Raw genomic sequence first — 27,175 nt, 5'->3', positions numbered from 1 at the left:
CTGATGGAACTATCCGTCGGCCCCTCCCCTACCCACCAGAGGTATGCTAGCTCCTGCGTGGCACCTTTAAGCTTGGAAGCGGCAGCCCCAGTCCCCTTTTCAGGGGGTTCAACTTTCCCTTGGTTGAAAAACAGATCGAGCAGTGACCCTCTCCCTGAGGCCCAGGGCAGTCCATGGCCCCCAACACTGGGAGCGCCCAATGCACGAGGTGGCTGGGAGGTGGTGGGTGACAGGTGCAGGCACTCATGCATGCATGGCTGCCAGCTGTAGAGGCGCTGGCAGCTCCACCAGAGGTGTGGGTCCTGGTGGGGGGCCAGGAGGGCAACGTCCGAGCAATTGAGGGCACATATGACATTGGGGAAGGCGAAGAGGGTGTGGAAGGTTGGCCGAATGAGGAGCAGTCATGCCTCCACAGTGGGGAAATGGGCATTGCTGCCATGGTTGGTGACCATGGCATCCAGGAAGGTGCGGGTGCCGCGCCATGCCAAGGAGGGGGAATCCTCCAGGACATCTGTCAACACTCCATGGATGCTGCCGGTGGAAATCACTCAGACAACAGCACTTTGTGCCGGACAGGGATGGCCCTAGAGTAGGACCCTGGTGAGCAGTAGTCACCTCATCACGGTCCTTCTGGAGTACTGGCCTGTGCAGATGGAGGCAATCCTGTCCCTCAGTGTGCAGGAGCCAAAGGGTCCTGACTTGTGCCCTGTACCTGCGGCCCTGACGTCGGTGCCATCGGCCGTGAGCCACCCACCAGTGCAGAGCCACTAGCAGGTGGACCACTTGCAGATGAGGCAGGGTCACTCCAGAGAAGATGAGACACAGGCAGGATGGCAAGATTGCTCCCGCTGACTCCTTGGTAACTACCCTGGCATTAATGACAAGTGAAGGTGTGGTGCTTGGGTGCGACTGGAGGTCGGGGCAGTGACCGGGGGGAGGGCCCTTCTGGCAATGCAGTGCCCTCTATGTCCACTGCAGTTGTCTTTGTTGCCGCTACAACTCCTGATTGTGCCCCACACTTCTCCTGGCCTTCCTTTCCCACCCTCACTCCATCCCCGGCATCCCAGCCCCGACCTTCCAACAGCCCTGCCTGGCCTCGGGCTGCGCGATGGTGGCCCTGCGCTGCTGCTGCCCCACACCTTGCCCTCTCCCTTCTCTTTTTGCTTTTATTTTCCTTGGCTGCACATGCTGCTGCGAGGCCCCTTGGGAGGCCTCCCGGCTGCGCCATTGCTGTGCCTCTCCCCACCACTGCGCAGCGCCTGCGGCCTCAAGCATGTGCTGGGAGTCCGGGTTTGCCAGGGAGGACGGGATATAAAAATGATTATTAAATAAATAAATATATTTACCTACCATAAATTGCTATTAAAGTTTTCCCATAGAGATAATCATTTGTCTCCAAATATTTACATTATTTAAGTTATTAGGCCTTCATGAATAAGCTAATCTCACCATGCATGAAAAGTCCTTCACTTTTTCTAACTGTCTGGAATACTAGAAATCTAAGCCTTCTTCTAATGCTAGGCAAAAACCATAGAGCAATGAGCAAGTACAATACGAAGTCAAATACCTCCGTCCTTTAGAACTGATGCCTTCTCTCATATTAATGTTATATTATTATCCAAATATGACATATTTGTTTTCTACAGGCATATCTTCAAATATCTTTTGGAAAGTAATAAATAAAATAATAATAATAAAAGAAAAAAAACAAGGTGTGTGTGTGTTTCCTGTCAGAAATGGTAGGAAAAATATATATATTTCTATAGTTCTTCATGGGAAATGTTAGGTTGCAGTTGTCTTCTGTCCTTTTCCTATTGGGCCTTCCTTGGAAGGGAAGTTGTCTGCCCCAGTAGGTCAATATCTAATTACAATAAACAATTTTACCTGTTCTTCAGTTCTGAGGTAATCTATATTTCAATCCAATTTTTTGCTATGTAATTTACTCAGTGGCATAGCTAAGCTCTTATTTTCTACTGCTCTATAAATATAGATGAGAAACAGGGCTGTTGATAACATTTAAAGAAGGCAAACAGAAGCACAACAATTCTAGGCACATCTGATAGCTAAATCAGACTATGTTATGGTAATAGCAGCTCCTTCTGTTTTACTGCTGGCTTGAGATACTAAAGCAGAATGCAAAGATTATTTTCCAATACATTTTTAGCATGACTCATCCCTTTCTACTTCGCGTGGTTATATATGTGTGGAGAGGGGTCTATATGTGTGGGGAGCAGTTTAAAGAGCCCTTTCCATGTTCTTCACCTTGCTACTGGGCCTGCAGTATCCTTGGTCATCAATGGGAAGGAGGATTCCCAGCCTTCAGGTGAGGCTGGAGATCTCCCAGAATTACAACTGATCTCCACAATGATTACTGCTCAATAATTCTCCTTCCTCGGAAGGAGTTTGCTGCTGTTTTTCTGGAGGTCAATCTGATAACTCTCTGACAATACCTGGTGTTTCCTTCACAAAGAGCATAATGGGAAATTGGCCTTTAATCATCAGGCAAATTGAAGTTATGTCTTCCTGAAGAATGGATGGGTGCCTAACTGGCAATAGGTGCATTTGCATTTGACTATCTTGCTATCAATGAGGCGATGAGCAATGACATGGATAAATCATATAGCACTGAACCAGTTCCCCTACACACACAAAAAGAGACATAACTTTTACTTTCTCCAAGTATTCTCACCTCTACTCCAGGCGATGCCTTTTAAATTCAGATTCAGTGCTGAGGCAATGAAGGGCAAGTGTCCCATCATAACATTCAACAGTTTTCTTTTTGTGCTTCTGAAGCCCTGTTCTAAATGCAGAATCTCAACTGCTTTCAAAATGTTTTGAAAATTAGCTGTTAGGGTGATGTGTAAAGCATTTAAAATTCCTGTTATCCCTTGAGTCTGAAATCACGCATAAGTCACCAATTACGCTCATCCATGTTTAATGGGTAAAAGATCAGATATATTTGAACTTCATTCAACTGGTGCACTGAAACTATTAATGGATCTTGACTTTTCCTTAGGCTTGAAGCTATCAGTTTGTTTCTTTTTGCATTAAACTTTCTGTTTGGTATGTCCCCCCACCCCTCTCTTGCTATTTAAATTATTGCTATGTGTCAAGATGCTCCAGTAGAAAATGTTGCTTAATGTTCTGTGATGGCATATTAGTGTAGAATGCATTTGGGATAAATTAATGGCCCAAAGTAGCCTGCAATCTCTACTTCAGGCTTGCAGTGTTTGTGTCTCACCAAGACAAATGCAGCCTGCCAATTCAGTATGATGGTCCATCAGGAGCTACATTAATCTTGCTGACTGCCTGGGACTACAAAAATGAGACAGAAGTCTGACAAGCACCTGTCAGGCCGCAACACATTTTCCCTTGATATGCATTTGTCTTGGTGGGTCAAAAGATATATAGTCCTGCTTTATTTGTAGTTGTTTTTTAAAAGGTATACATGAACACATGAAGCTGCCTTCTACTGAATCAGACCCTTGGTCCATCAAAGTCAGCATTGTCTACTCAGACTGGCAGCGGCTCTCCAGGGTCTCAGGCAGAGGTCTTTCACATCACCTACTTGCCTGATCCCTTTAACTGGAGATGCTGGGGATTGAACCTGGGACCTTCTGTATGCCAAGCAGATGCTCTACCACTGACCCACGGCCCCTCCCCATTTGTTTAAGGTAAGTTTGTATAGGTTTCCTTTTACTGTAATGCTTTTGTTGTTTCCTCTTGTTTTATCCAGCAAGTAAAAAAATAATAATCTTGTTTGAAATTCGTATTTTGGTTTGTGATTCTGCAAACTGGGGCCTTGCATTTTTATTTACAAGCAGCACCTGCAATATTTTTGTTAGATTTTTGTGTAAAATCTGAAGTCAGTAGAGTGCACAAAGGCTAACTCCAATTTTGGATAGGATAGAGTAAATATTGGCTGTTTCCACAACATTCACTTACTGCATATTATCCTCGTGGTCAATCTGTGAGCTTTGGCTGTGTTTTCAAAATTTATGTCTGCATTTTGCCTCTTTCATCGTTGTATACAGCTATCCAAGAGTGTATTTTTTCCCTTCACACACTTTCCAAAGAAGGAATGATATGTTCCATGGGGGAGTGTGACATCATTTGTGATGTTGGTATGCCCCCCCCTGCCCCATTTTTGTTTGCTCTGAGCATGCGTTGCAGCAGTGGTGCGCTGTGCATGGGTTTCTTTTTTGGAGTTCCTCATCAGTGCAAGTCAAGCAAGCAAGAATTTTATTCATGCTTTCATCAATAGAAAGAGGACAGGGCCCTCCCCAGCTTAAATCCCCTGTAGCACATGCATGCCACCACATTCCCTTCTCCCCCCTCCAGTCTTGCCCTGTGTGCGTTTGAATGAACAAACATATTTTAAAAAGAGAGTGAGAGGGGAGCGAGGGTGGAGGGAGTGAATGTGTGCAGACAAGCTGTTCCTTAGCTGGAAGCTAAAAGAGAAAGTGGTGGGGGAGAAGAGAGAAGAAGGCTCGCTAAATTGGGATCAGCGTTGCACAAAAGAATCCCTTCCAATTCCACCCTTCCACTGAGGCAGAGTGAAAAAGCACTCACTGCAGGGCAGGGGGGAGAATAAAATTTGAAATGCGGGGTGGGGTGGGGAGACGCTCCTTTTATAAAAATTGCACCAGTGACAGAGAAGCAGCAGCTGCATTTTCTCTCCATTTCGTCCAGGACCAGCAAAAACGGCCCAGATTCACACTACGGCAGGAAAGACAATGGGGAAGGGATAGCTAAAACCACTTTCCTGTGCTGAGGAAAGCAGGCTCCTCATTCTGATACCAGAGATGTGTTTGTGGTTTTTTTCTTCTTCAGTGAAAACGGGGTGGCGACAAAAGAAGCATAACTGGAGGGAGCTCTGTGGTGGCCAAATGGAAGACAAAGCAATGGGGGGGGGGGGAGAGAGATGAGAAACTGGAGGGATCCTGTGCTGTTATCTCCCCCTTTCCCCAGAGCAGCATCCCTCTCTTGGCCTCACGAGAACAGCCACACAGAGCCCCATTCTCTTCTAGGCGGTGTGTGTGTCTTGTCCCCCCCATCCCTTTCCAGCCCTACACACACATAAAAATACATAAATCAACATGCAAATAAACGGGGAGGATTATTCAAACTCTAACATTATCTCTTTACTTAGTTATTTCGTTATCTCATAAAAAGTTAAGTGCTGGGAAATGGATGATCGAAGGAGAGGTGAAGGGAGGGAAGGGGAGGGGGAAACAGGAGTGACATGGGCAGAAAAATGAATGCCGTCTCAATCCTGTTGTCTTGGAAATGGAGTAAAGAAATATATTGGTCTATAAGCATTTGTTGATAACACAGAGATTAAATGATTGTGAAACATTTCCAAGACCAAATGGAGGGGAAATGGTGCGGACACAAAAAGATAAGACATTTCATTAAACATTACAAATAATTAGTGCGGAAACGGCACATGGTGGCAAGGTGGAGCAGAGTGTGTGTGCGTGTGGAGGAGGTGGGAAAGCAGGAAGGAAGAATGTTTCCCTGAGATTAGCAATCTATGCATCAAAGGGATAGTGTCAGAGCAGTAGAGAAAGGATGCCCAGTGCCTGAACCCCTCTATCTCCCTGACTCTCTAGTTAACTCCCCCTCTGAAGTCTGAGGTTAAGAGATAACACAAAGTCCTTAATTTCCAAAAATTTTAGATGGTTTTGCAAATAATAAATTATATGTCAGCTAGTTTGACCAAAGTGAGAGTGAAGGACGCTTTTCACAGCAGAGTTAGAGATATTTTAGTAGGTGTCACAAAACAGGGAAGAGTATTCACCCATGCAAGGTGAAAGACATTTCCTTATTCACTAAGCCTGAGCACACAGCTGACGGTTTCCAGTACTTCTTGGATGTTGACAGGCAAAAGCAACTTCTGTGTAGGGAAGAACCAATATGTCTGTTTTCATTTCATCTCATTTTTGCTTGATATCATTGACAATGGTTTCGATCTGCCTCAATTTTGAGGCTTGTTTTACACCATTGTGCGACTGAAGCAAAAAAACATTGCAAGCACATTACTTTTCTCAGGAACATTTTTCACGAGAAGAAAAAAAAGGTTGTATAAATAGACTCATGGGTTCATTTCTCAAAAGGGAGAAGTGAAAACAAATGGGGATATTTAAATCAAACCAAAGACCTTTTGAAATTTGGTGTCATGTCTACTTCTATGTGATAAATTAGATCAAATAAAGAATAGGTGTGATGGGAAAGTATTTCAATAAGAAAAATAGTGGCAGTTCATTTGTATGAAGTACAAACACAGCTCTGCTCTTACCCCTTTGGTTGACAACTGTCTTCTGGATGAGACACAGATGGAGGAGAGATACAGAAAACACAAAAGTGTCACACTTCTGGATTCCTTCACATCTCTGTAATGTCTGAAATAGAAGTTTAACACATCTTCAGCTTCCCCCCTTTAAGTTGTGTAAGAAGCTGATATGGGGACTGCTAAGCTTGTATATCTCCCCATTTTACTTAATACGTTATGGAGGACTGCACTACCAGGAGGCTGTACTACACTGCCTATTGCAGGATAGGTTTAGAATGCCTTTTTACGACGGGCAGAATCAGGACTGCACCTCCAGGTTTTGTCTTTCCAGTTCCTTTCCATTTCTGCACATTGTTAGTCCAGCAACAAGCAATAAAGAACACTTTTCTTAAGCTTGAAAATATGTTTTTAAAAATGAGTAGGAGTTTAATTTATATTTTAAAATGAGTTTTTATACCAAGCTGACAATGGCATCTTGCAGGAGAACCGGGGAGTTTGATCCACCCAAATGTAGATTGGCAGCAGTATGTAGAAAGATTAGGGCCAAAAACGCATGGTCCCTTAACTCACTTTATTCCCTGTTTCAGCCAGGATCAAATTGACCAGGGCTGGGGGGAATAATTTACGCATTACCTTGAAAAGCAGGGACGAAACTGTGCCAATCGATCCATGTAAACAGAAAGTACGAGAGAGATGAAGTTCCTGTTTAGTTTGGCACACACCCCACGCCCAGTGTGACTGGTCATTTCAAATTGACCAATGAGGGCCTTCCCTGCCCCGGGAAATGACCAATCACCGGGGGCGTGGGGTGTGTGCCAAACTAAACAGGAACTTCATGTCTCCCGCACTTTCTGTTTACATGGATCGATTGGCACAGTTTCATCCCTGCTTTTCAAGGTAATGCGTACAGTTTTTCCCCCAGCCTGGGTAAATTTGATCCTGGCTGAAACGGGGAATAAAGTGGGTTAAGGGACCATGCGTTTTTGGCCTAGGCCATGATTTTAGAGCAGCTGCAATCCCAGAGCAGAACAGAGGGCATCCTTTTTCCTGTATGCATGCTTCCTCTTGATGATAAGCATGTTGCAGCCTAAGAAAACAAGGAGACCAAAGTTGAGCAGAGTCACAAGAGATCTTAACACAACCTTAAACCCGGAGTCTAATGTTATTAAAGAATGTTTTAAATCTTGTAATAGGGTGAGAAAAGGAAGAGACTATATATCTGGATATACAACTGAGCTCAAAAAGCAAACTGAATACTGCTTATTTGGCAGTGTCCTGGAGTCAGTGTTTATGGAGTCAGTGATGAGAAAATTCAAAAGTATTTGCTTCTGTTGAGGAGGAGTTTGTTTCTCCTCTGACTGCAAGCATAAAAAGTGCCTCAGTGTTGTAGCTGCCTAAAAAACCAGACAGCCAAAAATTGTAAGATAAAAGCACAACAAGGCAGAAAAGGAGGGAAGTAGAAGTCATGTAACCAAGGCGAGGGGGGCAGATGTGGTGGTTTGCACTGGGTGGTGTGAGGAAAACAGATTTATAAAGGTAACTGTAGACTCAAATGATAATATCAACAGGGTAAAGTGAGTGAGTCCACTGAAAAGCATGAACAAAAGGCTGCTTGAATTAGGGAAATATGCAGTGTATGTTCTTGTGGAATGTGAAGGACCACAGAGGAGTGTAATATAAAAGACTTACAACGCATTCCTGAGAGGAATGCCTGTGTCGGGCTTAGGAGGCAACCCAGCGGCGTTGCCTCCTAAGGAGGTTTCGGCAGCACCGAAACCTCCGCCGTCTAAAAGGTATGTATGATATCATTGACACCTAAAAGGTGCCGTATCTCGGCCAAAAAAAAAGGGGTGTTCCCAAGCCAAAACGGCTCAGGAGGCTAATGTCAGCCCCGCCCCCTGGCTGGCGCCGAAACACCCCGGGAATGCCTCCTGGGGTGCCGGAATGCCTCCTGGGTCGCCGCTGCAGCTCGTGCTGGTGGCTGGATGCCAGCAGGAGGCTCCGGCGGTGTCTGGGCCCAGCGCTGCTGTGGCGGCGGCTGGTGACCGGTGCCTGGGCATGCACACCAATGCTGGGGCCACTAACACCGGTGTGTGCCTTCCGGGCGCCAGCGTTGTGGGCCCTTGCACCAGCGGAGGCCTTCGTTGGCCTCCAAAGGCCTTTGGGTCGGGCTGCCGGCGCAGCTCAGGCATGGGCTGTTATACTTAACTGCTGGTTTTTAGGTTCTCAAAGGGTGTAGCTATTTTTTTAAATCCCCAACTCAGTAGCCTTTGGTGCATCTTGAAACCTGTCTTGCACTCAACATGATATACTCCTATCAAGTTTGCAGTCCTGTATTTCATATTAAGACCTAGAAGCTGTAGACTGGGGCCTTTTCACCATGCTATTAAAAAAATTGGCCATTCCTTATCAATTTTTTAAATATTAAAAGCCAACCTGATGGTGCATTCTGGGAAACTTTAAAGTTTGCCCATTGTTTTGTGGTTTGTCCTGATAAACATACGTTGTGTGGATTTTGCTGTCTGAGGAAAAGGGTAGCTATATGGGACATCCAAGGTGTTCCTTCTTCAGTGTTCCAAGATGGGCTATGAAATGGACTGAAGCAAGACTTTGTATCCCAGAGGGGTGTTGGCAAAACACTTCAAAGTCCTCACATTCCATTCTGCATGCCTCCAGAAAGAACAGTGAAACTACATTTAGGTTGGGAAAATATGTTATTTCCTTAACAGGGGTTTCAGAATTTGTAACACCTGTAGTGCAGGTAATTAAGCCATTTCCACCTTTGAGGCCTACACAGTCACAATAAATCAGCTGTCACATTGTGCTTTTGACTTACTTCTGACTTGTGAGCTTTCTTGTGGCCTCAAATTAGTCTCTGGAAACACAGCAGCGGAGCCTCTGGTCTAATCTAATGAGGCAATTCTAATGTGTAAGCAGGATGAGCCTATTTTCCCCATTTACGTTGCTGCCCAATGCAGGTAGAATTGCCTTAGCATACTCCAGAAGACCAATAAATGAACATAAGAACATAAGAAAAATGCATGCTGGATTAGACCAAGGCCCATCAAGTCCAGCAGGCTGTTCACACAGTGGCCAACCAAGTGCCTCTATGAAGCCCACAAGCAAGATGACTGCAGCAGCATTATCCTATCTGTGTTCCACAGCACCTAATATAATAGGCATGCTCCTTTGATACTGTTGAGAATATGATGCATCATGACTAGTATTCATTTTTAGAGGGACGAAAACCAAGTTGCCCCCATCTAATCCAAATCATGCCTTGATGGTGGCAGCAGTACCCTGTTGACCCTGAGCCAAGGTTAGGGTTGCCAATGTCCAGGGGCTCTGGAGATCTCCCAGAATTACAATTGATCTCCAGACTAGAGAGATACATTCCCTGGAGAAATAGGCAGCTTTGGAGTGTGGAGTGGACTCTGTGGCATCACATTGCTGCTGAACTCCCTGCCCAGATTCTGCCCCCAAATCTCCAGGAACTTCACAACTCGATGTTGGCAATCCTAGCCAGGGCATTGTGAGGGGATACTGGAGAGGGCCAGGCCAGGCCAGGCCCTTTTTCTTGTCATGTGGCAATGCTTCCAACAGATGGTGCCAAGTGCCATGCAGTGGTGTCAGAGGGGGTAGTTACAGTACCTTTATTATATTGTGTGTGTTTAATTTATATCAGAGACCAAACATCATAAGGAAATCAACATTTCTAATATCAGAGATTTGTATTGTTTTAGGATGAGCATGCTTCTTAAAGAATAGATTGTATAATTCTAAACATTTACAATAGGAAAGCAAGATCATAATTCAGCTGTAGACAGGTATAACTGGGTGTTGATATGTGAACAAAGCACCAGTGAAACAATACTTGTTTTGATCATTTGTTCAGAGGGGGCTGAAGGGGGCTGAATCTACATCCTGCTCCCCCACTTACCTCTAATCACATGATCAGTTTACTTGCAATTATAATGGATAATTAGACAATTTTTTAAAGTGTCCAATTATGACAACTTTTAAAAAGTAAATTTGCCTGTATTCCGAAGGATTTCTTTGTTTTTATATCTATTGGGTGACCTTGGTGAGCAATTGCAAGAAGAAATACTTAAGGAAGTTTATTATAATCATTTTGAGGATATTAAAATGAAGTTCCAGAAGACCTAATAAGTATGTAACTGGAAGCCGAAATTTGCATACAAATTTGAACGTGATATTTCAAAGCTTGCAAACATCAGTATATATTAAGATGACAAGCTGTTCTTGTGGATGTGCAGGCTTTGTAAAAATTCTGAGCAGTTGAAAGATGAGAAACTATATATGAATTTAAGCTTTATACTGATACGTATTGCATTTGCCCAAAATTACTCTCCCGTTTTTTTTTGTTCTTGCACGCAGTTACCCATTCCCCACCTGTTCAATGAAAACAGAAAACAGAAATATCTCTGAAAACAATATACTTGTATATTGCCCTTGGCAGTACAGAAAATAGAATGATCTAAAAGAGTTTTGTGCAGAATATGAAACCCTTTATGAAAATTTGTACCGGTATATGCATGGGCCGTAGAGAGGCAAACCCACAAATTATTTAACATGATGTACTGGGGTTAAATCTTTTCTTGTTCATTTTTTTAAAAGCTTCCTTAAGTGTTCACAACTGCATTTTGAAAGTTCCTGCAAACGAAATCGTGATGAATCAATGGAGGAATTAAGTACATGCTTAAAGTAATGCCAGTTAAAAATAATGAAACTTAAAAGGGCTTTACTGCCCCAAATGTACATTCAAGGGCTTGTAAGATCAGGGCCGGATTTAGGTTTGATGAGGCCCTAAGCTATTGAAGGTAATGGGGCCCTTTATATGTCCAGCTGTCCTTTGTCAACAACAAATTGTCGCTGTTTTTTGTAGGCACCCTATATATAGAAATGAGCAAACCAGTGATATTTTAGGGAGCAGGCTATTAGGGGCCCATTACTTACATTATAGGAGCCTACACAACACAAAACACTGTTGCTGTATGTAGGTTTTATTTTATTTGTTTTTTATCATTTATTTTGGAAATGTACATCCAGTTTTTTTTCCTTTACATTTTTTTGGGGCCCCAAGAGAGTGGGGCCCTAAGCTATAGCTTGTTTAGCTCTTACGTAAATCCGGCACTTTGTAAGATGGAGATGTTCCACCAGGCCTATGGTTGAGGGCAGTGACAGCATATACACTAGCTGACCTCCCTCCCTTCCTCTCTTTTTCTCCCCCTCCTTTTCCTTTCTTTCCCTTCTCCTTTTTTCTTTGTTTTCTGCTGAACTGAACCAGATTTTACATCTCCCCATTCTTCTTTTTGGTCTCCCCTACTACTCCTGGAAATTAATGTCCCTGCATTGTAATTGATGACTCCCTTTTTATATTGGTTTTAAAGTGTAGTAGAGGAAATAGTAAGGAGCCCTGTGGCACAGAGTGGTAAGCTGCAGTACTGCAGTCCAAGCTCTGCTCACAACCTGAGTTCGATCCCAACAGAAGTCGGTTTCAGGTAGCCAGCTGAGGGTTGACTCAGCCTTCCATCCTTCCGAGGTCGGTAAAATGAGTACCCAGCTTGCTGGGGGTAAAGGGAAGATGACTGGGGAAGGCACTAGCAAACCACCCCATAAACAAAGTCTGCCTAGTAAACGTCGGGATGTAACGTCACCCCATGGGTCAGGAATGACCTGGTGAGTGGGTCAGGAATGACCTGGTGAGTGCACAGGGGACCTTTACCTTTAGAGGGCACTGTCTTTTTACCTAGGATAGGTTTTAGAAGGCAGTGGTGCATCCGCTCTTAAAAAGACCATCTTTAGATCCTAGTGATCTGGCCAACTACCACACAGTGTCAAGTCTATCTTTCCTGGGTAAGGTAGTTGAGAGATCAGCAGCTGAACAGCTCCAGGCATTCCTGGAGGACACATTGGCTTTGGACCCATTTCAGTCTGGCTTCTACCCTGGCCATGGGATGGAGACAGTTCTGGTCACCCTCACAGACTATCTCCGTGGGGGCTGCTGATTTTATTTGATCTTTCAGCAGCCTTTGATTAAGTTGACTACGATCTTTTAGACCACTGCCTCACCGATGTTGGGATTCAATGGCTGCACTCCTTTCTCCAAGGTCGGGGACAGAGGGTAGTGCTTGGGGAACAGGCATTGTTGTATCACCCCTTAGTGTGTGGGGTCCCACAGGGAGCGATGCTTTTCCCTATGTTGTTTAACACCTATATGTGTCCCCTTGCCCAGCTAGTCTGTAGTTTCGGGCTGGGTTGTCACCAGTACACTGATGATACCCAGCTTTACCTGTTCATGGACAGCTGGCCTGATGCCGCCCCAGACACACTGGCCAGGTGCTTGGAGGCCATGATGAAATTGTTAAACAGAGCCAGCTGAAGCTCAAAGATGGAGGTCTTCTGGCTAGGTCGGAGAGGATTGGAGGTGGGGTTCAAAATGCTGCAGCGCGGGCACACATTCAGCCAGTGCTCTGACAATTGCACTGGCTCCAAGTGGAGTACCAGATCAGGTTCAAGGTGCTGGTTTTAATCTTTAAAGCACTAAACAGTCAGGGTCCATCGTATCTATGAGACTGTCTATCCTGGTATGTCCCTAAGAGAGCATTACGCCCTGTGAATAACAACCTACTGGTGATCCCCAGCCTGAAGAGTGCCTGGCTGTCCTCAACTAGGGCCAGAGCTTTTTTAGCCTTGGCTCTGGCCTGGTGGAACTCTCTGTCTAGTGAGACCAGGGCCCTGCAAGATCGAATGCATTGCCGCAGGGCCTGAAAAACCAAGATGTTCCACCACTGCCAGGCCAACAGTTGAGGGCAGCTTTCTTTCCTTCTTTGCTCCTATGACCCATAGGTCCTGAGCAGTTATTTCTTAGAGGAAAATAAGATGGAGAGATATTTGGCCACAACCAATGTTATATTTGGATCTCCATCAGCAAAAAAGGGACTATTTTGTCTCTTGTTATGGAGGTAGGAATTCTCACCAATATGGGTAGGCATATCAGGTCCCTCTTCTTCTTTGGCGGGAGGTTTTTAGAGTGGAGGTGTGTGTGTGTGTGGGGGGGGTTTACACCCGGAAGTGCTGCATTGCAAAGGGCCGGTTTCCACTCAAACTCCCAGTTTGAGTGGTAAAGGCCTGTTGCGATACGGCACTTCCGGGTGTAAAACACATCACAAGGGGGCATTTTCCACTCAAACTCCCAGTTTGGTGAATATTGGGTCAGGGGGTCTGATTTTATGGGGTTTGGAAGGGGCTGCCCCCCCTTTGCAATGGTTGTCAATGAAGGAGGGGGCGACCCCTTCCAAACTCCATACAATCGGACCCCCTGACCCAATCTTCACCAAACTTTGGGGTTTGTGCAAGAACAGTCCCTTCAAGGTACACTGTGAATTTGGGGGGCTCTACCTCAAAAAATGACCCCCCCAGGGCTGAATATTTTCGGGAAACCCAGAAATAAGCCAAATGCCCATATTTACCAGTATGGGTATTCAGCTTATATCAGGTTTCCCGGAATAAATCGGACCCATAAACCCGAAATTTAATGACTTTTTTTTTTTGCACAGTCTTATTGGCAGGTCATAAAGTGAGCAAGTTTGTCTTTGTCTTAATACATACCTGTTTTGTTTTATTTGAGTCAGTCCTCTTATTCATTCATTTTTCTCTTCTGTAAATTTCAAATATGCACTGCAGCTTATTTTCCTTACTTATCTTTCACATTTCTAAAGCCCCAGAACAATATAGGCATTTCTCTGAGAAATAAGCGAAATTATTGTCTGAAACTATTTCACCGTGTCTAAACCTGCGGCAGAGTTCTGCTGCTATGTATTATAGAATCAGCATTATCCTGAAAACAGATGGTCTGGTGGTACTTGAGTACTTTCATGGAATTAATTTGAACATTTTCAGTGGCCTGCATTGTATGTACCACCTGAAAAAGATTTCCTTGGTTTTTAATATCCTTGGGAAAAAAAGGTTTGTGATAGAAATTGCCTTGCCATAAATGGTTGGGTTAGCTGCCGCTTCACATAAAAAGTTTGCTATTGCAACATGCTCCCAGTTCTATTTTCAAGTGGCTGCCATGCTTCCAAATTCACAAGGATCTATCATAGTCCAGTGTAGCTAAAGTTTAGCTATCACGGGCAGCAAAGGAAGTGGTGATTGAATGGCGCTCTCTACCCAACAACATAAAAAGCTTGCGTGTCAGGAAAAAAAAGCAGGGCTGGAACTCTTTCTGTGTATAGGAAACGTTGTTATGGAGGGTCATTCAGTCACACGAGCCCCCACTTGAAATCTGTATTGGTACACTCTGGAAACCATGTTATCTACTCTTTGTGGAAATTAAACTAATCAACAACCAGCTAGTGTGGTATAGTGGTCAGAGTGTCCGACTATGAGCTGGGAGATGAAGGTTCGAATCCCCACTTTGCCAAGGAAGCTTGTTGGGTGACCTTGAGTCCGTCACACTCTCAGCCTAACTTACCTCACAGGGTTGATATGAAGATAAAATGGACAGCAGTGTAAGATGCTTTTGGGACCTTGCCAGGGAGAAAGGTAGGCTAGAAATGCACTAAAATGTGTTTTAAAAATCAGGATAGAGTAATGCAGATGAACAGTTGGTACTATGCTTATTGGTGAAGTCTTGACTATCAGTATCGGGGTCATCTGAGAAGCTTAACTACTACTACAATGGTGTCCCTAAATGCAGCGATATGGGGATGATGCTTATTCAGTCCTTTGGGAAAAAGTAAAGCATTGCCATGGATGACATTATTGCAATGAGATTAAAACCTGTCCTGTAGCCCCCCTAACCAACATGGAGCCCATGAATGTGAGAGCACAATGTTTCTCTCGGTGTGCATTCCCTGCAAAACACAGCACCTCCCTACCCAAAAAAGCATGCACACGGACCCAGAGACACTTTATATTACAACGTACTTTTTGCTGAACTTTGTTAACAAGATGCCGTCCTCTGACTTCATAAACAGGGGCAATTTAGCATCCAAGCAGTTGCTTTGGTCACCAAATCAGCAGGTGCATTGTGGAAGAGGCGCTGATGTGTGTGGCTTAGAACTGTTTTCCCCTCCCAACCTGCCTGCTTTCAGTTAACCGGGGGGAATCTTTTTAAAAAAAAGAAAGAAAAAGAAGAAGATATGTCTACATGTTTGTTCTTGAATAATTTCACCACTATTTCCTCATCTTCATAGGCCAATGTGCTAGGCAATGTGGAAAGCAAGTTCTGTCAGCAGGCAAGGGTTGGAGCTGTTGGTTGCGCTAAATTTCATGAGGAGCATAATCTCCTAAAGATGTGAGTGCAATTGTGTCGATAAAGGCACAGGAGAAGGGCACTGTAGTTCTTCTGAGTTAGTGGGAATGCCAAGTAATCTTTTTAAAAATCCATTAGATCCAATAGGCTGATGCAAGAGAACATATACACTTGGGCACCTGAAAGACTAATGCTCATTCTATGTAAGCGTAGAAACAAGTTTCTGTGCATGTCAGAACTTGAAGCTTTGGCATTGATATAATTTGCTGGTCCAGGAACTGTGGGTGTAATCTGACGCACATTTGGATGTACATCAGAATGCCAATGCCGTGTATCCACACTGTGTTCAGTAGGATATGCATTTGAATGCACATCTGCAGCCACTCTGTGGTGCAACTAGCCATGCATAAATACCCTTTTAAAGAGCTATTTGAGAATGATCAAGTAACCCTCTGTTTATGTATTGATTAAAAAAAGTCAAATCTCGTCCTCTAACTCTTGGTAGGATTGAATTTGTCAGTCTCTTTCCCGATTTTTATTGAAGTAGCTTTTAAATACTTTAAGAAATAGAAAATGGCAGATGGAAATGAAAAACCTGTCTGACAAGTACTGTCGGCCCTTCTGCCTCTTTCAATCTGCAAAATATTATAGAGACGGGTTTTTTAAAACAGGGTTTTTCTTTTTAATATCAGTTTAGTGGCAATAGCAAGACGTCTTTCACAATCAACATGCCTTATGATGTAGAAGATATAACAGCTTTCTTTGCAGTCCTCCAAATGCCTTTCTAATGCATATATCTCATCCCATTGACTTTGTGCAGTAGTGGGAGATGGCAGCAAAACTCCTCTGAGTGGAGTGCATTAATCACAGCATTAATCACAGCAGAAAGGTTAATTCTGTTTTGCATATGCTGTCAGATCTCCTGTTACCTAGGTAGTTGGTGAATTGATATCTGTCATTGTTCCCTTAACAATATTATGCCAGTCTTGGACAAACTTACAAAGCAGGCCTGTTCCTCACACTCACATGGACAACTCCATATAACAAAAGGATTATGTGTTTTATTTTAGAAATTATATTGATAGATCTTGCTACTTTGTAATCCAGGTTAGATATTTGAAGGCTGTCTCTTACACATGGCCCTGTGTACCAACTGTGGTCTTCTACTTGTTATTTTTAGTTGTTTCCTTGCTTAAGATGACCTGCTTACTAGAGATTCTTCCTCTTCTATAGTGTCTTCCATCTTGTGGAACAGGCTTCTGAGTGGTGACAAGGATGTGCTATGTTATTTGCCCTGACCTGGATGGCCCAGGCTAGCCAGATCTTGTCAGATCTGAAAAACTAAGCAGCATCTGTCGTGGTTAGTACTTGGGTGGGAGACCGCCAAGGAAGTCCAGAGTTGCAACATAGAGGTAGGCAATGGCAAACCACCTCTGAATGTCTCTTGCCTTGAAAATCCTATGGGGTCTCCATAAATGGGCTGTGAGTTCCTGACATGTTCCACTACCATAAAATTTTAAAGGGTCTTTAATGAGGTCTAAGATGCAAGTGTTTTCTTGGGGAGGGAGGTAGATGGATTTTTGCTGTCCTTTGCATGTTTTTAAATTTTGGAATTGCAAGTCATTTTGAGCTACAAGAGAATGGAGGGATGTAAATATTTAATTAAATAAATATTCTACTCTATTTATGGCTGCCTTGAAGGTGGCTTGGAAACAGCACACTAGTGCTAGATTTGCTGATTGTGCTGCCAACTGGTTTCTGGACTCAGTTGAAGGTGTGCTTATATGATCCTTTAAAACCTTTAGTGTCTTGGGTCCACAGTACCTGATGGTCTGCCTCCACCCATATCAACCTACCTAAGCTCTGAGATGCTGCGTTCCTGCAAGAACTACAGTGCCTTGGCCTTGCACAGGAAAGTCTTTTTTGCCATTGCCTGCCTGCAAACTCTTCAACTCCCTTCCCACAGGAAATAAGAGCACTTAAAGAATTTATATATGAATTTCAGATCCAGATTTTGAGTAGAGCACTGTTTTAATTATCTCAATTTTTAGGGTGTGGTGTTGCCGGTTCAGGATTATTTTCCTATGTTTTGGAAGACAATTATATTTAAGCTGTTACAGAGATGGGTTTTAATTTGCCCTGCTGTGTTGTAAAGTTTATTGTTTTGTGTTTGTATTGATTTTGCTCAAGACCTTTGTTCAGAGGAGCATAAAAATGAAAGGAAACAATATTTGTCACTTCTCCCTAGCTCTCCCCTGGAGGCCCCAGGAGCAGTGAGGAAAGGAGGAAAAGAGAGGGAGCCAGCTCTGGACTTATCATGTTGGCATGGTCCCCAATTGAGGCTTCTGCCCATAACCAGCATCGGAAGTGGCAAAGCCCTCTCAGCAGCCAGAAAATGGTGTGTAGGCTCCTGGACTCCCATGAGAGTTGTCTCCTGCTGTAGCTGTTTCCTCCCCAGAAACTGGTGGAGTGGCTTTTTTTTTTAAATCAGCAACTGAATAGTATTATATTGATATTAAAGCATAGCAAAATGTGTATCAGGTTCTTCAAATCCCCAGCTTTCATTATTTTTAAACACCAAAAGTCTCTAGCTCTCCACAAGGAAAGGCCCTAGAGAGTTTTTAGCAAAATAAAAGCTGGGAATTCAAGGAACCTGATATACTTTTTGCTGTACTGTTATATCAATATAACATTATTTAATTGCCAGTTTTTTAAAAAAGTCCATGGTGGTGAAAGGATAGGGCTGCCAGGTCGCTCTTTGCTACCGGTGGGAGGTTTGGGGGTGGAGCCTGAGGAGGGCAGGGTTTGGGGAAGGGAGGGACTTCAATGCCATAGAGTCCAATGGCTAAAGAGGCCATTTTCTCCAGGTGAACTGATCTCTATCAGCTGGAGATCAGTTGTAATAGCAGGAGATCTCCAGCTAGTACCTGGAGGTTGGCAAAAAATATATAACAGCAGCGTTGCCAAACAGTAAACAATTGCTGCAAAGAATGAATGTGTTATATTATTCAAAGTTCACAGTGAATACAAATAATCAACAATTAAGTAGCATAACCAGTTGCAAAACAACTCAAACAACGTTTGAGTCTCCTATAATTAGGAGAAAATAATAGGGAGTAGTTCATATGCATTGCATGTTTTTCTCCACTATGTGGCAGTCAAGGATATGTCGATCCAGCCGCGTTCTTCCGTCACCAGGATGAGGTACGGAAAAAATGTATATATTTACATTCCTGTTGTCTAAGGAGCAAATCTATATCAACCCTATCCTGATTAGATTTAATATAGCGCCAGTAAAAGCTATATTATATTAATCCAGTAGAAGCTTATATGAAGAGAGGGATACATTTAAATTTAGAAATGGATATATATAGAGAAATTATTGAATGTAAGGAGGGAGAATGGGTTTTAAGAAGTAGAGAAGAACTTAATATTAAGGACTGGTTTTTGTATTATAAATTAAAATATATATTTAATAAAGATAATCAGCTTGGATTTAATAAAAATAAATCCAAACTGGAAAAAATATTAATAAAGGGAAATAAAGGATTGATAGGAAGAATATATAAATTATTAAATTAAACTAATTTAGAACAAGAAAGAATTAAACCAGTAATGGTGAAATGGATGAAGGAGTTAGGATTTCATATTGATTTGGAAATATGGGAAAACTTATGGAAAAGAGAATTGAAATTTACAATAACTAATGAAATCAGAGAAAACTTATATAAAATGTTTTATAGATGGTATATAACACCTGTGATGATATCTAAAATGAAAAAAGGAGATATGGATTTATGTTGGAAATGCGGAAAGGACAGAGGCACTTTTATGCACGTACGGTGGATATGTAAAAAAATTAAAAACTTTTGAAAAAAAGTTATTAGGGAAACTAATAATTTGATTAATGGCAGAGTAAAAAGAAAACCTGCATTTTGTTTATTGGGAATTCTACAAAAAAATATGAGTAATAATGACAGGGTTATTTGTCAATATAGTTTTGCTGCTGCAAGAATTGTAATAGCTAAACTTTGGAAGCAATGAATAAACCTTCAATTTGTGACTGGAGAGAGAAATTATGGATGTAAGGATGGCCAAATTAATGGAATTCCTACATGGAAATAATATAGGAAGAATCTTTAAAAACTTGGGCAAAGGCAGTCACATATTGGGATAAACTGGTAAAAATGGATTTTACTACTTTAATTAGTGAGTTATAGAAACTAGTTTTAATATTTTTATATTTTACTGTCAATAGATATTTTCAAAACTGTTTAGACACTTCTTCGGAAGTCGGGTGCTGGGTCACTTTTTTAAGGTGAGTGGTAGGTCGAAGGGGTATCTTCTTGAACCTTATAATTTCGTAACTACGAATATACTAATAAGTATATATAGATACTCTTTTGTATTTTCTTTTTTTCTTTTTTATATTATTATTATTGTATTTGTTTGTTTTGTTTTATGTTATAAAAATTTATAAAAAAAGATTTAATATAGTGCCATAATACAAAAAAGACAAAGTCTTCATCTCCATGGTTTTTCTCTGCGAAGTGCTGTGTCATTGGTGCCTCAAAAACACGATTCCTAATTTGCGATCGATGTTCACCGATCCTATATTTAATCACTCTATTGGTCTTGCCCATATACCATAATTGGCATGAATATTTCACTGCGTAAATCAAATTTTTGAGTCACGATTATTAAAGCTATTGATTTGGAATTTATAGCCAGTAGTTGGATTGGTAAGTTCCTTTACAGGTAATAAGACCTTACAGTAAGAGCACTTTCCACATTTAAAATTTCCTTCCGGGAGTTGGCAGCCTGTGTAGATCGTGGGTTTTTATTCACCAGAATATCCGTAATAGATCTGGTTCATTTGTATGCCAGTCTAGGAAGTTGCATACATCCAGGTAAGTATTGTATCAGGTGCCAGTATTTTAAAAGGATCCCTCTAATTGCTGGAGTCATTGAGGTGTATTGTAAGGCAAAAGAAAGCCTTGGCTCATACTTTTTATTTCTGTATGTTAGAAGTTCTGATCTTGGTTTGGATCTAGCTCTTTGTGTTGCACGGTTGATTACCTTATTAGGATATTGTCTTTTTAGTAAATCATTCTTTAATTGTTGTGCTGCTTTCGTAAAGTCCGTATTGTGGGTTGCATTTCTTTTGAGTCTTAACATCTGACTATATGGAAAGTTGTTTTTTAGGTGGGGGGAATGGAACGAACTGTAGTGTAATAGTTCATTCCTATCCACTATTTTTTTATATGGGTGAACAGCTAAACCCCCATCCTCTTTCTTAAATATTACAGTATCCAAAAATGAGACTTGGTTATAATGAGATTTCCCTGTAAGTTTGATATTCGGGTCCTGCTCGTTTATCCAGTTGTTAAACTCATCAAAACTTGTTTTGTCTAGCATCACCACTAAAATGTCATCCACATAACATTTGTAGAATAGTATTTTATGTTTATGTGGGTTATTATCTAAGATGAACTTATGCTCAAAGGACACCATATATATATATTTGCGATGCGCTCCCCATAGCCACTCCCCTGATCTGTAAGTAAAAATCATCCTGAAACATAAAAAAATTGTGTTCTGTTATTACATCCAATAAACTTAATAGAAAGTGTGTGGGTGGTTGTGGATCAGGATGGGAGTCCAAAAGATCTTCAATGATGTATCATACTGTGTCTGTTGGGACTTTCGTGTATAAAGCATTTACATCAAGCATTCCCAGGATGCTGTTTGAAGGGACGATAACACCTTCAATTTGTGTTATACGATGTCCTGTGTCTTTAACATAGGATTCAGTACGAATGCTGTACTCATGCAGAAAAGATTCCAGGTATGTGGCTAGAGGGTGTAATAGTGATTCTATGCCAGCTATTATTGGTCTGCCTGGAGGCGGATTAATCCCTTTGTGGATCTTGGGGAAGATGTAGAAAATGGGCATTTTGGGAAATTTATTATACAGATATTCTGCTACCTCATTAGTGATATAGTCAAGAGAGGAGGCTTCATTCACTGCTGTGCATAGGATTAGCTGGACTTCTTCAGTAGGATCTCGTGTCAAAATTTTATAATGCTTTTTATCATTTAATTGTTGCTGTATTTCTAAGTTCAAGATTCTCTTTTCTTCCGATAATATACGTGCGGATAAGTTTATGATTAAGTCATGGGATTCCTCCCTCCCCTGCGCCTGCGAAAAGGGCAGGGGTTGCCTCTTCCCCTACTGCATCTGGGTCTAAGATCATATTCTCTGCTAGAGGATCTCCCTGATATGCTAGATGACTCACTATCGTACCTTCTATCCTTTCCCCTCAAAGATTCTCTATGGTTGGGTTGGTTGGAAGCTTATTCGTTTGACGAATTGTACCAGGGATACACAGTATCCATGGTATAGTCATTGGTGTCACGCTCAAGTTTTTTTGTCTTGTAGGATCGAATGCTATCCTTATATGCTTTTAATTCTTCCATTTGTTTGATTTTGTTTTCAAATACAGACACTGAGATGGAAGATTTAATCTCCTCCTTGATTTTAGTAGTTTCGTCTTTAATTTTGGTGACTTCAGTATTTGCCTGTCCTATTATTAAGGTATAGCACACACTAGTTAGCCTGCCGTACTGTGTGTTGGCAAAAAAAATATAACAGCAGTGTTGCCAAACAATAAACAATTGTTGCAAAGAATGAACATGTTATATTATTCAAAGTTCACAGTGAATACAAATAATCAACAATTAACTAGCATAACCAGTTGCAAAACAACATTTGAGACTCCTATAATTAGGAGAAAATAATAGGGAGTAGTTCATATGCATTGCATGTTTTTCTCCACTATGTGGTGGTCAAGGATATGTTGATCCAGCTGCATTCTTCCGTCACCAGGATGATTGTCATAGTTGTTTTGAAATTGACAAATCCTTTCGGTGCCGTTCTTCTACGTTGTTTTTTGCCCTGTTCATTACAGAGATATTGGGGTGTGGGGTGCAGATGGAATTACTTTAGATTTTCCCTTTAGAGATGCCAAATAACAGCTGCTTCCCAGGCTGGCTTTCTCTCTTTCTGCCCCCACCCCACCCTGAAACCCCTGGAATTTTGGGAGTGTTTGGGGTTACTTTAGGTATCCGTGATCCTACCTAAAACAGTTGGTTTGGGGTATAATTCTAGCTTGGGTAGATTGAATTTACTGATTGTGGGACAGCACCTGTTGGTTTTGATGTATCTTATATTTTTATTTATAATTTTTAAGAGATCTTTTCCTCTCTAATTAGTATTGCTGTAAGTTTGCTACTTTTATTGTTAGCTTCCTTGTGGCCTTTTTTTGATAGAGAAGGCTCCATATAAGAATACCAAATTAAATAACTTTTACAAGTCTTTCTTCTCTTCATGGCAATGGATCTATTTGTCTGTGCAGAATTTAAATGTGCAGGTAGTAACATGGAGAAAAGAACATGCTTCCATATCGTAACATCAGAAAGATTGAGGTATAGATATACAATGCATAGATCAGTCATTTACAGTCTTATATATACGTTTTTTTTTGCTGAATTATATAACACTTTTAAAAGCAATCAGTTGGTTCAACAAAAGATGTAGTTTCCCCTGTGCTTTGTTTCTCATTTTGGGGAATCTGTACAGCTATGAATGCATGGGTTTTTCATTGGCATAGGGGGTATTCTCACATGCAACTTCCACCAAGAGGGCACAGGACTTCTAGTTTTGCACTCAGGATGGGTTCACGACTATGGCATATGACAGTGCTTCAGGGCTTCTGATTCGTGTGATGAGCAACACTTCCTTGAGTCACAATGTCTTGGGAATGGCATGGCAACAGATGCCCATGTGGAAGTATTGATCCAAAAAATGGTGTCTTCATGCAGTCCTGTCCAGGCAAGGGCTTGTATCCTACAAGATGTGCGTATGAAGCAGCACTTTCCTGCTTCCCCCTCTTGCTGCAGCCTGCTGACCCCTTAAAGTTTTTGTTCTGAGAGTCTATAGACCCTTGGGAACAGCATAGGGGCAGAGTGGGGGATGGGGGAGTTGGCAAAAATCACCCCCTTTTCTGACAACAGAAGGCCCTTCTATCATTGGAAATGGTGAAAAGTGCCGTTAAGTTGCAACCAACGTATGACGACTCTTTAGGGTTTTCAAGGAAAGAGATGTTCATAGGTGATTAGCCATTGCCTGCATCTATTTAGTGACCCTGGACTTCATTGTGTGTGTGTAAAGTGCCGTCAAGTCGCAGCCGACTTATGGCGACCCCTTTTTGGGGGGTTTTCATGGCAAGAGACTAACAGAGGTGGTTTGCCAGTGCCTTCCTCTGCACAGCAACCTTGGTATTCCTTGGTGGTCTCCCATCCAAATACTAACCAGGGCTGACCCTGCTTAGCTTCTGTGATCTGATGAGGTCAGGCTAGCCTGGGTCATCCAGGTCAGGGCCTGGATATCATTACTGGTCTCCAAATACTAACCAGGCCCACCCTGCTTAGCTTCTAAGATCTCATGAGACTGGTCTAGCCTGGGCCATACAGGTGAAGTTTGGAAGTAATTGCTAGGATATGATCCTATGATTCTGCATCCTCCTAAAGACAAAGCTTGCTTACTGTTAGGACCGCTGAAAAGGATCTGCGAAATCAGGAGAACCTGCTTTGTACTATACTTCTGAAGTTGCAATGATATTTTCACATTAACTTTTTTAAAAAACATGTCATCACAAACTGACATGAAGTATCCACAGTATGTTGCAGTCAATTTTTGTGATCAAGAATTTCCCAGCACTAGCAACCAGGAAACATATTTTATTTGTTGCGATCAAGTAGCACTCAGATTTGATGCTTAATTAGTATAGAGACTTACAAAAAAGATTCCTAACCTCCATCTAATTGAGACCTGTCTTCCAGACCCTTGGCATGTCTTGATCCCAAAATGCAACCCAAAATGTTAATTGTTTCTGAAAGAGGCTGATGATGAGGTTGCTTTCCTTTCAGTAGAAGGAAATTGATGCTGCGAGTTAGCTTTAGGCAATTCATCCTCCCCACCCCATCTCACATGAGATTATTAACTGGATGGCTAATTAAGATAATTATCTTTTCTTTTGTGATTACCTACTGTTGTCTACCTCTGCATTTATGAATTAAAAAAGCCTTCATAATCAGCATACGTTTTGTTAACTTGCAGCACTTCTTAGAAAATATAATAGGTTATTGTCAGAAAGCCAGCCAGATGGTACAGAAAAAATTAACCTAAATGTGGAAAGCATGACATAATATTGGGAAATGTTTGCATCTGTTTATTTTTAAAAACATTCCTGGTCCCTGCCATTTATGCATCCCTGTTTTGTTGTGCTCTCTGGGATGATTGTATAATTGCCATTTTGAAGATTCCTTCATTGCCAAGCATGTGTGGCTCATGTTGCATGACCTTGTTCTTTATTGCATTTGCATCATTTGATGTATACCGAGCTGCCAATCGAATGTAGGAAAACTTTTGTTTAATAGAAGCAGGGGATTTAATGCCTAGAGGTATAATGTAATACCAGGAAGTATAATGTATAAGGGTGTCAGGAGTCAGACATGCTGTCAGCGCAACTGGAATTGTGTCAGCTTTGAACTGAAGAGAAGGAGGCTAATATACAGTGCTTGTGTTCCAGCTTTTCTCATTGGGTTCTACATTCTTCACAGCTTTGAGCCCACACAGAGGTTCTTTTCTGGCTGTGCCTACTTTGGCATCTCTGTTGCAATGCATGGTGTGCATGCTTTCTCCAATTTGCCTCCATGACCAGTCCACAAACAGCACCTGCCACTATGGAATTGGTGCACTGTAATGACAAATCATGAGAGGTGACTAAATGTACTTGTATATGGCCTCCTCTCCCCTCTCAAAATTGTTTGCTTTTTGAGTATGCTCAATAGTAAGTTTCCAGTAGCATTTACATCTAGAGTTCTCTGTATCTCTTTTTATATTTGGCAAGAAATTAGGAGGCTGAAGTTGGTTCCCAGTTCGTTCCCAGTTCCTCATTCACATTTCCTAGTTACTCTGCATTATATTAACCATAAGTTTTTTTTAACTACTTAAAAAAAACCCCAACAAGAACACAGAACTTGTAGGGGGGACTGTTGTCTTCCATGGTGTGATGTAAAGGGATCACTGATCCATTTGCAGTGGTTGCTGGTGGAAACTTCGTAAATTATTTTTCTTTGGTAAGAAAGTGAGCAGAAAATGCATACAGGTCGCTAGCACTTTTAGAATTCGAAAGAGGATGAAAGTAAAAGTCGTATTTAAGTGTTTCCCCCCCAAGTTCAACTTTAGGGAAAATGTTGCACAATTGTTTGTTTTGGTTTTCCTATATGACATGCCACATTGACCACATGAACACATATAGCTGCCTTATACTGAATCAGACCCTTGGTCCATCAAAGTCTACTCATGCCAGCGGTAGCTCTCCAGGGTCTCAGGCAGAGGTCCTTCACATCACCTACTTGCCTAGTCCTTTTAACTGGGGATGCCGGGGATTGAACCTGAGACCTTCTGCATGCAAAGCAGAGGCTCTACCACTGAGCCACAACCCCTTCCTGTTTGTTTGGCTAGTAGTTTCACTATTACCACCCGCTTTACGAACTGGTGGGACTTCCTCTGCTTCCTTTGGGGGCATAGGACAGGACACAGGTCTTTTAAGCATGGGTTGGATCTTCCTGCTTGGACCTGGGTTCATCGCACATAAAAGTAACCTGGGTTGGGAGAAACGGTATGCATTGGCTTGAATGATCAGGGACGAAACTGTGTCCTAATTGAACCATGAATACAGAAAAACAGTCTCCCAAGCTCAAATCAAGTCCCACCCCTTTAAACGCTGCTCTGTAATTGGCTTACTTCACAGTGCTCCCCATGAGAGAAGATTTCCTTCCCCCCAGACCCAACTGCCACATAAAAAAGCATTTTAAGGAGCAATCTGAAAGAAGGGGGGGGGGAGAAATCCAAGCCTCGTTTTTAAAAAGCCTTTCTTTTGCTAAGAAAGAGCTCCAAGGTAGCAGGAAGCAGGAAGCACTTGAATCCCCTCGTCACACTGCTTTGTGATTGGCTGTGAGAGAAGCCAATTTTCTGTTTTCCCTGTTTAGCCACTTTGCTGCTTTGAGGAGGGGGTTGGAAAAGGGTGGGGCATAATGGCTCGGGGAAGCTCAACCCGAGAACGAAGTATGCACGCTCTATGACTCTGGAATGAGACAGGATTAACGGTTTAATTCGGGCCAGAAGAGGAATGGGAAATGCTGGGTTCATTTTGCGTTGAAACAGCGTTGAGCTTCCAGGAATGAGGTATTGTGCATACTGAAAAATTTGATCCTGGCTGAAATGGGGAATAAAGGAGGTTAAAGCGACCATGCATAAATGACATCAGTCTTTAAGGTGTCACTGGACTCTTGTTTTATTTTGCTGCTACATACAGAATAACACAGCTTCCCACTTGGAATTATCACAAGTTATAGATGGCTCCCTTAAAGACAAAGAAAGCTACCTGGTACTGGACATAACCCAAGACATCACTACAATGCTCGCTGATTTCAGAGGACTTGCTTACACTCAAATGTTTAATGACCCTTAA

This window comes from Euleptes europaea, chromosome 5 (assembly GCF_029931775.1).
Source record: "Euleptes europaea isolate rEulEur1 chromosome 5, rEulEur1.hap1, whole genome shotgun sequence".
NCBI classification, from domain to species: domain Eukaryota; kingdom Metazoa; phylum Chordata; class Lepidosauria; order Squamata; family Sphaerodactylidae; genus Euleptes; species Euleptes europaea.
Note: the sequence above shows the minus strand (reverse complement) of the source record.